This window comes from Lampris incognitus, chromosome 1, assembly GCF_029633865.1.
Source record: "Lampris incognitus isolate fLamInc1 chromosome 1, fLamInc1.hap2, whole genome shotgun sequence".
NCBI classification, from domain to species: Eukaryota; Metazoa; Chordata; class Actinopteri; order Lampriformes; family Lampridae; genus Lampris; species Lampris incognitus.
Genome location: NC_079211.1, coordinates 44110139 through 44123887, shown reverse-complemented (window position 1 = coordinate 44123887; position 13749 = coordinate 44110139). Strand labels below are relative to the sequence as shown.

Genomic DNA, 13749 nt, shown 5'->3' with positions numbered 1-13749 from the left:
CACCGACGCAGACTCAACCTCCAGCTAGCGCCGCAGGGCAGGTGCCAGACGCACCGCAGAATTTGTGCAGGGTTTGTAAGTCTCCGGATCACTCCACATTTTCCCACTGCAGCCGGGAGAACCGATGTATAAACTGTTTGTCTCCTGGTCATTGGAAGAGGGACTGTCCTCATCCTCAGCCGCCCAACCAGCTCCGTTCTCAGCCTGGTGGAAGAGCTGGTCATCAGTCTCGTCCGTTAAACTACTAAACCCACACCTAGAGAGGGATGGTGTGGGTAAAGTAGATGTATCCCTCACTGATGTCTCCGACCTGGCTCACTTGTATGAAGACAAGTGTGCCAAAGCACCTCAGGGTTCGCGTATGGTCATTCAGGCGACACAGAGGATTTAGGCTTTCAGTGACTTGTTCTATGCTCCTGTTCTTGTCAACCAGAGTGTGCAGCTTAATGGCATGTTGGATACTGGCTCTATGTCATGCAGTATCAGTGAAAATGCAGTAGAGAAGCTCCGCTCTGGGGGTGTTTTACCTGAGAAGCAGCAGCCTCAAGAGAACATTGTCTTGATTGGCTGCGGTGGTCTGGAGACTAGGCCTGATGGTTTTTATGACCTCAACATGCAGCTTTATGGTGTTTCCTTTGTCATACCCACTCTGGTCGTGCGCGGTCAGCATGATGATCTGATAGTCGGCACAAACGTCATTAAACATGTGGCCCATGTACTCAAGAGTGGTACTGAGTACTGGGACATCACGTCCAGACAGGAACATCCGTCTAGTCCTGACATTGAACAGTTCTTGTCCATGTTCACGAATGTAGAGCGCTGGAGGGGTGGTGCAGTTCCTGAGAAGATAGGTACTGTTAAGCTCACCCAGGCCGTGACACTCTTACCGAGGCATGAGCACTTAGTCTGGGGCAGACTTCCTGCTAAGGTGCCTATGTCAGCTGGAAGCACTGTTGTTGTGGAGCCGACAGACTCCAAGGCCATGCCACGCGGTGTCCTCGTAGGTCGACTTGTCACACCGCTCTGGGGTGATAGGTGGGTACCCATGACTGTTGTCAATCCATCTGACAAAGCCATCACGCTGAAAAGGAACTGCAAGTTGGCTGATGTGTTTCCATGCTTGGCAATTGAGGACTTTAATGTTTTCCAGGGACTGCAATCAGTTGCGGGGAGGCATGAGTCCAACGCCACAGGTAGTGCCTGTCCCCCTGTCCAGCCGGCTAGGGGTTTGTCAGAGCTCGGACTCAGTGACATTGACCTCAGCTCCTGTCAGGTTAGTGAGGCATGCAAGTCCCAGCTCACTCAGCTGCTCACGGAGTACCATGACATCTTCTCCAGGGACTCTCTGGACTGTGGCGAGGTCACAGGATACACACATCGCATCCATCTGGTGGATGAGCGCCCCTTTCGCTTGCCCTACAGGAGAGTTCCCCCAGCCCTCTATCAGAAGTTGAGACAGGTTCTCACTGATATGGAGGAGAAAGGGATTATCCGGAAGTCCTCGAGCGCATACGCTTCACCGCTGGTTATGGTATGGAAGAAGGATGGCGGGCTTCGGATCTGCACTGATTTCAGATGGCTGAATGCTCGGACCTTGAAAGACGCTCATCCCTTGCCACACCAGTCGGACTGTCTTGCCGCGCTGGGTGGTAACTGCCTCTTTAGTACGATGGACCTCACCTCTGGCTTCTTCAACATCCCAATGCATGAAGATGACAAGAAGTACACTGCTTTCACGACTCCCCTTGGGTTGCATGAATACAATCGCATGCCACAGGGCCTTTGTAATAGCCCTGCAGCCTTCATGAGAATGATGATTGGGATCTTTGGGGATCTGAACTTCACGAAGCTTTTGTGCTATCTTGATTATCTTCTTGTCTTCGCGCCGTCAGAGGTTGAGGCTCTGTCGAGGCTCCGCACTGTGTTTCAGAGGTTGAGGGAGAACAACTTGAAACTGGCTCCGAAAAAGTGTCATCTGCTGCAGAAGCGGGTGCGGTTTTTGGGCCACGTGGTTGATGGCGGAGGTGTGTCTGTCGATCCCTCCAAAGTAGAGGTCATCTCCAACATGACAGTGCAGGATCTCATGGAAGGTGATGGGTGCACGCCTTCTGTTCGTAGGATCAAATCTTTCCTTGGTATGGTATTTTACTACCAGCATTTCCTCCCGAACTGCTCCTCCGTGGCTAAGCCCCTGTTCGCCCTTACAGCTGGACAAAAGAGGAGGGGGAGGTCGGCTAAGGATAAGAAGCCCCATGGCAGCTTCCGTAAGCTTACCTCCGCAGACTGGACGGTGGAATGTGGGGAAGCATTTGATCTGTTGAAGACGATGTTACTGGAGTGTGTGGTGCTTGCCCATCCAGACTTTGAGGTGCCTTTCATTTTGTCGGTCGATGCGTCTTTGGACGGACTCGGCGCGGTGCTGTCTCAAGTGCCCCGAGGAGAGTCCAAGGCCAGACCTGTTGGTTTTGCAAGCAAGTCCCTCAGTGCCTCACAGCGGAAGTATCCAGCTCATAGACTGGAGTTCATGGCGCTGAAGTGGAGTGTTTGTGAAAAGTTCAGCCACTGGCTGAAGGGTCAAAGCTTCACCGTTTGGACAGATAATAATCCGCTGACTTATCTCCTAACGAAGCCGAAGCTTGACGCGTGTGAGATCCGCTGGGTGTCTAAGTTGGCGTCTTACACTTTCGATCTCAAACACCTGCCAGGGAAGAAAGACGTGGTGGCGGATGCCTTGAGTCGCGACCCTTTTTCCAAGCCCGTCAGTCAGAGGCTACTTAGGGAGCCCTACCCGGCCCTTATTCAGGAAGCCGACGGGGTTGAGGGGGACTCTGTGCAGGATGTTTTCAGACTCAGTTGCCAGTCCCAAACAGTGAGTAGTGCGCGATCTGGGTTTGCTTGTGATGCAGCTGAGGTCAGGGCTTTTTGTCAAGCCAAATGTGACTGGCCTGATGCATCAGTATCCACAGCACTCAGTTTGGTCCAGCACGTTCAGCATCTGTCGGGTGGTCAGGATACACTGCCAATGTTATCCACCGAGGAGCTCAGGTTGAGTCAGGAGCAGGACCCCTGCATCTCCAAGGTGTTGCCCTTTGTCGCTGTTCGGAAGCGGCCATCGAGACGTGAGAGGCATGGTGCTGACCAGAAGGTCCTCAGGCTGCTGAAACAGTGGGAGAAGTTGGAAGTCAATGATGGTGTCTTGTACAGGGTGACAAAGGACCCAGTGTCCAAGCAGAGGAGGTCTCAGTATGTTTTACCTCTGAGTCTGAAAGACAAGGCACGTTCAGGCATCCACGATCACGCTGGTCATCAGGGCCAGGACCGTACTCTCTCTCTTGCAAGGCAGCGTTTTTATTGGCCTGACATGGAGAGGGATATCAGAGCATATGTCAGATGCTGTCGGAGATGTGTGTTTGGGAAGACCCCAGAGCCAGCTGCTTGCGCGCCCCTGGAGAGCATTAAAACCTCCGCACCGATGCAGCTTGTGTGTATGGATTTCTGGTCCGCTGAGGACAGTAAGCAGCGGTCGGTCGATGTCCTAGTGGTTACTGACCACTTCACTAAGCTTGCTCACGCGTTCCCCTGCGCCAATCAGACAGCGAAGCAGGTCGCCAAGAAACTCTGGGATCATGTATTCTGTGTTTACGGGTTTCCGGAGAGAATACATTCTGACCAGGGCACAAACTTTGAGAGCAACCTGATTGCAGAGCTTCTCAGGTTGGCGGGTGTAGCGAAGTCCCACACGACGGCCTACCATCCTATGGGTAATGGCGGGACAGAGCGGTTTAATTGCACAATGGGGAATATGCTCCGTTCCCTTCCGCTTCAGCAGAAGCAACAGTGGCCTCAGCAGATCCATTCTCTCACGCTCGCGTACAATGCCACTGTTCACGAGACCACGGGTTACGCGCCTTTCTTCCTGATGTATGGGCGTGTCCCAAGACTGCCGGTGGATGTTATGTTCAGGCAGGTTTTGCATGACCCTCACGTTGTTGATTATGACTCTTATGCTCAGTCTCTGCTTTCCTGTCTAAGGAGTGCAATGGAGATCGCTCAGAAGCACTCCACGGCTGAGCAGCAGCATCAGGCGCGACAGTACAACAGACATGCCAAGGGCACTGTCCTGTCTGTCGGGGATCGTGTTTTGGTTGCGAACCAGAGTGAGCGAGGGAAGAGAAAGTTGGCTGACAAATGGGAGAACGGAGTGTACACGGTTGTCGGTGTCAACCCCAATATCCACGTCTACAAGATTCAGGATGCAGAGGGGCACACCAGGGTGGTGCACAGGAACCGTTTGTTGGAGGTCAACTTCTTGCCCCTTCCTGAGTTAGATCAGGGCGAGGAGTCCAGTACAACCAGTCAGTTGCTTGACTGCGCAGAGTCCGTTGAGGAGGACAGTGCAGATGGCCTGACGGTTTCAGGGAATGCAGTGGGGCTAGCAGTCTCATCACTTGGAGACTTGCCTAGATCTGAGTGGGCAGAAGCGGAAGAGTTCATTCCGTCTAGTCTGGTAGTCAGTCCTGTGGGGGCCACTGCTCAGACTCCACCCAACACACACGCACCACACAACACACATGCACCACACATAGAGGCATCACACTCACTCGATGTTGGTGTTATATCCCACACTGATTCGCACACAGAAGCACCACACTCACTCGATACAGATGTTGCAGCTCGCACTGTCTCACGCACACAAGTAGAGAGTGATGGTCGGGTTAGGACACGCACAGGGAGGGTGGTGAGGTCAGTGAACAGGTTAATAGAATCTATGGCTCAGATGCCATTTCTACGGAGTGTGAGGGTTTGAACTTTTATGGAGGTTGGAGTCATTCAAACTAGTTTAATGTGAGTTATTAGGTGTCTATCAGACAGGGTTGTTTTGGGCCAAGTGCATGGTGTGGCGTATCAGGCGTCACATTGATCTAGGGGAATACTGAGACTTGATCAACCTCATTATTTTCTGAACCTCGTAACCGAGGTAGCTCCTAAGTTGACTGGAGGACTAGGTCCTTCTTTTCACTTGTGCCAGTAGTCAGTGATGGGCTTTTCCTTTCCTCTTTCTCTTTTTATCCTGCTGTCAGGATGTTGGTGAATTTCAGGAGGGGTGAATGTAACCAGGTTAAAATTAATGTTTTTATTTTATTTTGTTTGAGTATGAAATATCACCAAATCCTGTCTGTGTGCTGTTATTTGTGTTTACTACATTTTATTTTATGTCATTATTTACTTTTATGTATGTTTTACAACGACCGTCATATACGTGTACTGTCGCTTTAAGAGAGAGGTCTTGTGGGTACACGGAAGAGGGAACGCGGGAGAGGCCATTTTTGTTTTGTGGGAGGAGTCTCAAGCAGCGATCGAGCCGAGCCACGCGTGTTTTTTTACCGTAGGACAGTTTTGCTGGTTGAGGAGAACGTAACCTTGAGTATCCCTGTAAGAAGATACTGCAAGCTGTGGGATAAAATACTTGTTTATCCTTTCTTACATCGGAGTCCCGTGGACGGTTTCTCCTTCTAATGCACACGAGTGAAGTCCGGGCAGTGGTTGAACTTCGACCCCCACGTCCGTAAGAAACACCGCTCCCGCTGGAGGACTGGACGTTTGTCGAAGGGTTTGAAACCAAAATAAATGGCAAGGTGAGCCAAATAGAGTCCTGTGTGTCCCCCCTCCTTCCTTGATCATGATGATGATGATGATGAGAGACTGAGGGCTCCCCACAACACCTGTGACCCCACCGAAAATAGAACACAACGCAGAGCTGATGATGAGAGTGACGGGCGTGCAGCAGGCTGACCAGCAAAGAACAGCATAGGACTGCTCCCGTTACATAAACAAAGGAATACGTAAGCGGGTGTGTCTGAAAACCTTCAGCGTGTGTTTATTCTGTAGATGATGAGAAGAAACTCGGAGGCAATGGCATGTTTTGGCCCGTATAGGTCTAGTGTGTGATTGTGTGTGCATCTCTAAAAGCCAACGGCATTGCTGTTTTTTGCTGAATGCAGTTCTACTGTTAGAGATGTCCCCCATAGGGGTGTGCACACAGTTAATCTTTTACCAGTGCTTATGGCTATGAGAAGTTTGCACTTGTTGTATAGTATTTGGAGAGAGAGAATGAATCTTACATTGTTGTAGGGTATGCAACTATTCTGAGTATAGTCGTATACGATTGGGTTAGTATCAGGCAAGCCCCCTCCATTGTAACCAATCAGAGTGAGGCTCTCTAACACACCGAGGGGGGGAAAAGAAGAGCACACCGGGGGGAGAAGAGAGGCGCGGTGAGCGAGAGCTTTGCGGCGGTGTGTGGGTCGCTGAACAAATAGAAAAAAATACGAAATCTAGAGAGAGAGACAGACACGTACTGTACGTGGAGTGAGTGTGTTACCGTCTACAAGAATCCTTTGGGACGAATTCGTGTTTCCTGGGGCGCGTCGGAGAAGGTGTCCTGCTCGGAGGCTGCGAGTGACCGCCAGCTAGCATGAATTCCCCCGCCTTGCCATGGAGTGTTTGAAATGGTCACGGACTGAAGACGCGGAAGTCAGTGCTTCCTCGGTGCCGTGAGTTTCAGAGGAACATTTGCCATTGTTGTAGTGTGCATGAGGCACGAAGAAGATTCCAGACAGACAAGAGTAGACATTAGTGATTGGGCTCTCTCCAGCACTAGCTTAGTACCGCACTGGATTAGCCCATAGTACTGTAAGCGGTTATTTTCTTGCCCGGTGCGGGATCCGAAACGAAGTGTACTGCACCACAAGGCGACATCACTAACCGCTCGGCTAAAGGGTCAGACGGGTTTTATTAGTAGTTTACAGTCGTCACCCTCTCCCGGAAGCGCGCCCTCGCGCTTTGTTATTCCCGCGCTCCGAAGAGACTTCTGAGGATCTGCACACTTCCGGATCCCACCGCTGCCACCAATGTAACCGGCTATTTTCTTGCCCGGTGCGGGATTCGAAACGGGGTGTACTGTACCACAAGGCGACATCACTAACCGCTCGGCTAAAGGGTCAGACCCGTTAGCTAGGGGCTAACGTGTCTTATTAGTAGTTTACAGTTTAGTCTTATTTGTCAGTGAAGCTAGCTAGCTCACTGGTCGTGGTGGCTCGTTAGTTCTCAATACTGGGACTTCGCGCGTTCGGATGAACTGTTGGATGCTGAGATGAGGACTCGGAGGACAGTCGTGTTTTGGTTTTTTTTTAGTTTTGCGACGGAAGGTTGCTTGCCTGAGTGAACGTTATTTCAAGAGCAGTGGGAACATTGAACGCATTGCATTGCTGTTGGCGCCATCTAACGTCTACAGTGAGTCACGTAGAGTACACGCACGTCACGTGGTTTTCCCCGCCGTACAGGCGCCTCTCCAGTGGCTCCTCTCGTGTGCCCAGGATTCATCAGACTGGTATTTGTGTCAGTTTCGTTATTACTCATTACTAGACTGTGTTAAAAAAAAACGAACTGAACTGTTTATGTTTGAACATTCATTGGTTCTGATACTCAACATTTAGAGTGCGTTTCTCATTTGAGGTTGTGTTGACACTGTATACCAAGAGATACTGTGTATACAAAGAAAGTCAAACTCTTTGTTTTTTTGCAATTTTTTTTTTGCTATTGTCATACTATAGTATTACATTCAATTAATACTAAACTGTTATTGCCTATTGAGTCATCTTTACTGTGTTTGGATTTTAGGGCTTATTACAATACTTACCTGAGAGTTTATACGTATTTTGGAGTTGTGTACTTACCTTGGAGTAAGTACTTACCTTGGAGTAAGTACACCTTGGTTCTGGGGAGGGACGGTTAAGCTGAGTTGGGCCCATAGCACAGCATGCACTCTACACATCAGGGGCCGCCGTGTCAAATACCTTAGCGTGAAGCCCACCCCACGATATCTTATAGGGTGTAACGTACTAACCACTCTGTTCAGCAGGATCGGCATCCATATACTTACCCACGTAGGTACTGAGACTAATTGCATTGGGAATGAGGACCCAGATCCTTTCATTAACCTAATCTTTCAAGGTAAATAAGTACTATTACTACCCCTATAAGGCGTGGCTTATTATGCCCACTACATTGTGCTGTTTTGTAGTCCAGAAAAGCCTTGTAAATGCTATTGGTTCCTGAGGAATTGGATATACACTACCGTTCAAAAGTTTGGGATCACCCAAACAATTTCGTGTTTTCCATGAAAAGTCACACTTATTCACCACCATATGTTGTGAAATGAATAGAAAATAGAGTCAAGACATTGACAAGGTTAGAAATAATGATTTGTATTTGAAATAAGATTTTTTTTACATCAAACTTTGCTTTCGTCAAAGAATCCTCCATTTGCAGCAATTACAGCATTGCAGACCTTTGGCATTCTAGCTGTTAATTTGTTGAGGTAATCTGGAGAAATTGCACCCCACGCTTCCAGAAGCAGCTCCCACAAGTTGGATTGGTTGGATGGGCACTTCTTTGAGCAGATTGAGTTTCTGGAGCATCACATTTGTGGGGTCAATTAAACGCTCAAAATGGCCAGAAAAAGAGAACTTTCATCTGAAACTCGACAGTCTATTCTTGTTCTTAGAAATGAAGGCTATTCCATGCGAGAAATTGCTAAGAAATTGAAGATTTCCAACACCGGTGTGTACTACTCCCTTCAGAGGACAGCACAAACAGGCTCTAACAGGTACTATTTAATGAAGATGCCAGTTGGGGACCTGTGAGGCGTCTGTTTCTCAAACTAGAGACTCTAATGTACTTATCTTCTTGCTCAGTTGTGCAACGCGGCCTCCCACTTCTTTTTCTACTCTGGTTAGAGCCTGTTTGTGCTGTCCTCTGAAGGGAGTAGTACACACCGGTGTAGGAAATCTTCAATTTCTTAGCAATTTCTCGCATGGAATAGCCTTCATTTCTAAGAACAAGAATAGACTGTCGAGTTTCAGATGAAAGTTCTCTTTTTCTGGCCATTTTGAGCGTTTAATTGACCCCACAAATGTGATGCTCCAGAAACTCAATCTGCTCAAAGAAGTGCCCATCCAACCAATCCAACTTGTGGGAGCTGCTTCTGGAAGCGTGGGGTGCAATTTCTCCAGATTACCTCAACAAATTAACAGCTAGAATGCCAAAGGTCTGCAATGCTGTAATTGCTGCAAATGGAGGATTCTTTGACGAAAGCAAAGTTTGATGTAAAAAAAATCTTATTTCAAATACAAATCATTATTTCTAACCTTGTCAATGTCTTGACTCTATTTTCTATTCATTTCACAACATATGGTGGTGAATAAGTGTGACTTTTCATGGAAAACACAAAATTGTTTGGGTGATCCCAAACTTTTGAACGGTAGTGTAAGTGCGAATGAGAAGCATTACCCCTGTAACGGTACTCATTTATTTATTCTGGTTTGTGAAAGAAAGTAACTATGATATCTCGCCATAATATGGCAATATGACCCCCATACCAAGCTGACTGGCTTCCTCGGTAAATTTTGCTGTGCGCTGCCACTGAGAGTCAAAGCTCCCAACTGCTGTCGGAGAGGGTGGAATGTGGCAGATTTCCATCCAAGACCTGTGCACACATACATGAGAGCAGAAAGGAGCTGTGATCTCTTGTATCACCATTTAGTAGCGTCACTTGGGCAAATGTTCTCTCTGGGGTGTTACAGCCACATCAGGTGTGTGTCGATCCAGCTGGGTCTTGGTAAGGCAGACCATCAAAGTTTGGCAGTTTGGATCAAAAATAGGAGTTCATCCAATTCATTCCTGAGTAATCTGACATTGGAGAGTAGCAAAGCCGGCAAGGTTTGGGCTGCTTTCTGGTGGTTTTGCTGGTACAATGTCATCCGATATTCTGACCATTATATGCCCAGGTAGGCCTATTTGCCATGGCACAGCACTTGTCTGTAATTCATCAGGGATGGAAAGGTGTGCAAAAAATAAACCATACGATTTCTCCCAGATGTTTAATAGAGCCAGTCTGTTGTATTGGTGTATGTATATGTCGATTTCCATACGAATGACACCGTGAAAGTGAGAGACACAGCAAACGAGCTTGTAGCTGGACGAGCCTAACAGCCGCCATTTTAATCTTGAAACCTGGCCTGATGTCGCAGCCAACCTAAAAGCAGTTAAGCTCCTTCTCTAGGGAAAGGTTTCAGCATTTTTTTCTGTGCATATTCTCCTTGTAACCACTTGTTAATTTCCCTCCCTGTGGTAGTGTGGCCGAGAGGTCTAAGGCGCTGGATTTAGGCTCCAGTCTCTGTGGAGGCGTGGGTTCAAATCCCACCACTGCCATACTTTGATGTGCCTTGCCACTTCATCAGCACTCTTTGGTTCATCTGCTCTAGCTCTGGATCGGAAAGAATAAATATACGTGTGGCAGTTGGCTCATGGTTAGCTCTGTCTGCCTTATGTTACAATCATAGCCACCCTTCTCACTTGAAATGTTGTTCAAACCACTTATCACTGCAAAATTTTGATCGCAATGCATTTTCATACTGTTGGATGATGATGAAATTTCAAAGGCTACCTATGGTTGTGTGGCCGAGAGGTCTAAGGCACAAGAATTAGGCTCTATTCTTTATGGGTTCAAATCCCACCACTGCCCTGTTAAAAGTTTTTTTTTTCTTTCTTTTTTCTTTTTTTCTTTTTTAGTTTTTCTGGTTTTTCTTAGAAATATCGGTTGGTATTGATTTGAGTAGTCCTGAAATCACGGGTATAATTTCGAAGTTGGCTGTTTAAAAGTCATGGCATTCATATAGATTTTGGCATATTTTATATATATTAAAGCTTTTGAATCTTTTGGGGGTTTTCTTTGAATTTATTGGTTGATATTGATTTATATTGTCCTGAAAAGATTGGTCTAATCTCAATGTAATGAATGTCTTGGGTTTTTTTTTTCAAATGTGAAAGAAGGAATTTGGTCTGATTCATTGGCTGTTTAAACAACATGGCTGATTTGTCCACTGCACGACTCATCTATGAAAGGCTACGTGAGAACTTTGGATTTAAGTGTTTAAGCTCTCCCAAGGAGCACTGCTTCATTGAGATCATTACTGAAATTCAAAATACTAAATATCATGTTGTTTATTGTGGCTGATGGCACTGGGTCTTCAGATCCGGAAGAATACCTGTGTTACCCATGTGGCCAAAAGGTTAAGGCACATACATTCTAGGCCAGGTATTTTGGCTTCAAGTCTTATCAGGAGTGATCGGCAGCAGAGTAGAGCCCTTGAAATTATACTCTGCTACCATCCAGCTTTCCCTAAATAAAGTCTACCTCAGTCCCTCAGTTTATACTAAAAGCCCAGCATGAACACCACACCAACAAGCACCTTTAATCAACCAAGAAAGTCCACTTTGAATCCCTTTCTTCAGGGAAGGTCACATCCTACATCAGCCATTGGCCATTCCATGTTGTTTGTATGCAGCTTCTCCTTCTGACCCCTTCCTACACAATACTTTATTATTTGATCTGTACTGTTTCGTTCCAGGTGAGTTACTGTTTGATTCCTGGTGTACAAATAAGTTAAAGTAGCACCACACCAGAAACTTAAGTTGTGATGGTCTCATAACAGACCAAAAACAGCCCACAGTCAGGTACCTTCTTCAGAGAAAGTAACTTCCTATATCAGCAATTTTCCATTGGCAGCCCTAACTTTGTATGAAATTTCTCATTCAAACCACTTGCTAAACATCCATCCATCCATCCATCCATCCATCCATTACCAAACCGCTTACCCTGCTCTGAGGGTTGCAGGGATGCTGGAGCCTATCCCAGCAGTCATTCGGCAGCCTGTTCAGGGGGACACCCTGAACAGGCTGCCGGACCATCACAGGGCCAACACTGTACACTTAAGTCATAATATAATTGTTTTTTTCTCTAAATACTACCAACATGGGGAGAGAAGAGAACAGGCTAAGGACTGGGTGAGAGAAGATGGACTGGTGATGGAAGGAGAAGAAGAGGTGAGAAGAAGGCAGAAGAGGACAGTGTTTAAGCACTGCTTTGCTGTTTCATCTGTTCTCTTTGGTTCCAGGTGTTCTATGGAGTCAACTCATCTGATCTAGCTTTAGATCAGAAAGAGATACTGTATACTTATGGCACATGTTCAACTATTGCTGCCGGACTTAATCATCGTAGCCATCCTCCTCACTTGAAATGTCCTTCAAACATCTTGGATCTTATAAAGGCATTGTGAGAACTTGGGATTCAACTGATTAAACTCTCCCCTGGAACCCTGCTTCATCAATATAATGATCAGAATTCTAACTACCAAAATTCATATTGTTCATAGTGGTCACTGGCCCTTAGACTCCATATCAAGAGGCTAAACTGCACAGACTTTCTGTCCCAATGTAAAATGAACTGGCCTTGTAAACTGGGAATTGTTGTTCTAATGTCTGTCCTGTAGCACCAGAGTGGCGCAGCGGAAGCGTGCTGGGCCCGTAACCCAGAGGTCGATGGATTGAACCATCTTCTGCTAACTACTAGCGTTTCCCGAAATCAGGACTACCTCTTTTCCACAGCTAATCCCAAAAGCGCAGTATCACCATCAATTGCTCATCTGGTTGTGAATTTGTCATAGCAAACAAGGAAACTTCACTGGCAAACCACTTCTCCAGAGATGGTGGCCATTGCCCAGCAAGTGTTCTTTGTAAACTTTTCCTTCCAACTTCTTGCAGAATTAGGTGCTTTGCTATTTCATCTGTACTGTTTTGGTCCAAGGGTGCTAAGAATTCAAATTATCTACTTTAGATAGGAAAGACAATCTGTATAAACATGGCACATGGTCAACTACGCCTGCCTTACTTAATGATCATAGCTATACTCCTCATTTGAAATGCTAATCAAAAACATTGGCTCTTGGAAAGGTTATATGTGAAATTGAGGTTTAAATGACTAAGCTCACCCCTGCAGCTCTACTTCATCAAGATCAAGATCAAAATTCCATATACTAAATATCTGTTGGTTTATTGCGATCGCTGGTCCTGAGTCTTCAGATCCCGTACGTGAACCAAGCAGCCTCTCTGGCCCAACATAAAAAGCACTGGACTCGTAAACTGGGGATTGTTGGTTTAATCAGGGGCATTTAGAAGCAGAGGAGCGCAGAGGAAGCATGCTGGGTCTACAAACCAGAGATTGATGGATGGAAACCATCCTCTGCTAACTATCAGCATAACTCAGAACTACCTCCTTTTCACAGCTAATCCCAAAAGCACAGTATCATCATCAATTGCTGGTCTGCTTGTGAATTTTTTATAGCAACCCCAGAAAGCTCACCATCAAACCACTTCTCCAGGAAAGCTCATCTTTGTCATTGCCCAGCAAGTGTTGTTTGTAGGGGTTTCCTTCACACTGTTTGCAGAATAAGGTGCACTTTTGATTCAGGTGGGCTAAGAATTAAATTTTCTGCTTTAGATCAGAGAGTGAACCAGTATACTTATGGCACATGATCAACTAAGCTTTCCCTACTTAATCATCATAGCGATCCTCCTCACTTAAAATGTTCTTCAAACATCTTTGATCTTGTAAAGGCTATGTGGTAACTTGGGATACAATTGATTGAGCCCTCCCCGTCAACCCTGCTTTATCCAGATAATGATCAAAAGTCCAGCAAATTCTAACAAATGCTAACAAAATTCATATTGTTTATAGCAGTCGCTGGCCCTGAGACTTCAGATATAGAGGATGAATGGCACAGCCCCTCTAGCCCAATGTAAAATACTCAGGCCTCCTAAATTGTGGGTTAAAGGTTTCATTTCAGATAT

General features: G+C 46.6%; 1 protein-coding gene and 1 non-coding gene across 2 annotated transcripts in view; both read left to right on the top strand.

Annotated features, from left to right (window-relative positions):
• LOC130119728 (F-BAR and double SH3 domains protein 1-like) overlaps positions 1-13749 on the top strand; it is a 166861-nt gene that overhangs the window by 10577 nt on the left and 142535 nt on the right. The window lies entirely within an intron of this gene.
• trnal-uag (transfer RNA leucine (anticodon UAG)) lies at positions 10191-10272 on the top strand. Its single transcript has one exon. It is a non-coding gene; the product is annotated as a tRNA-Leu (tRNA).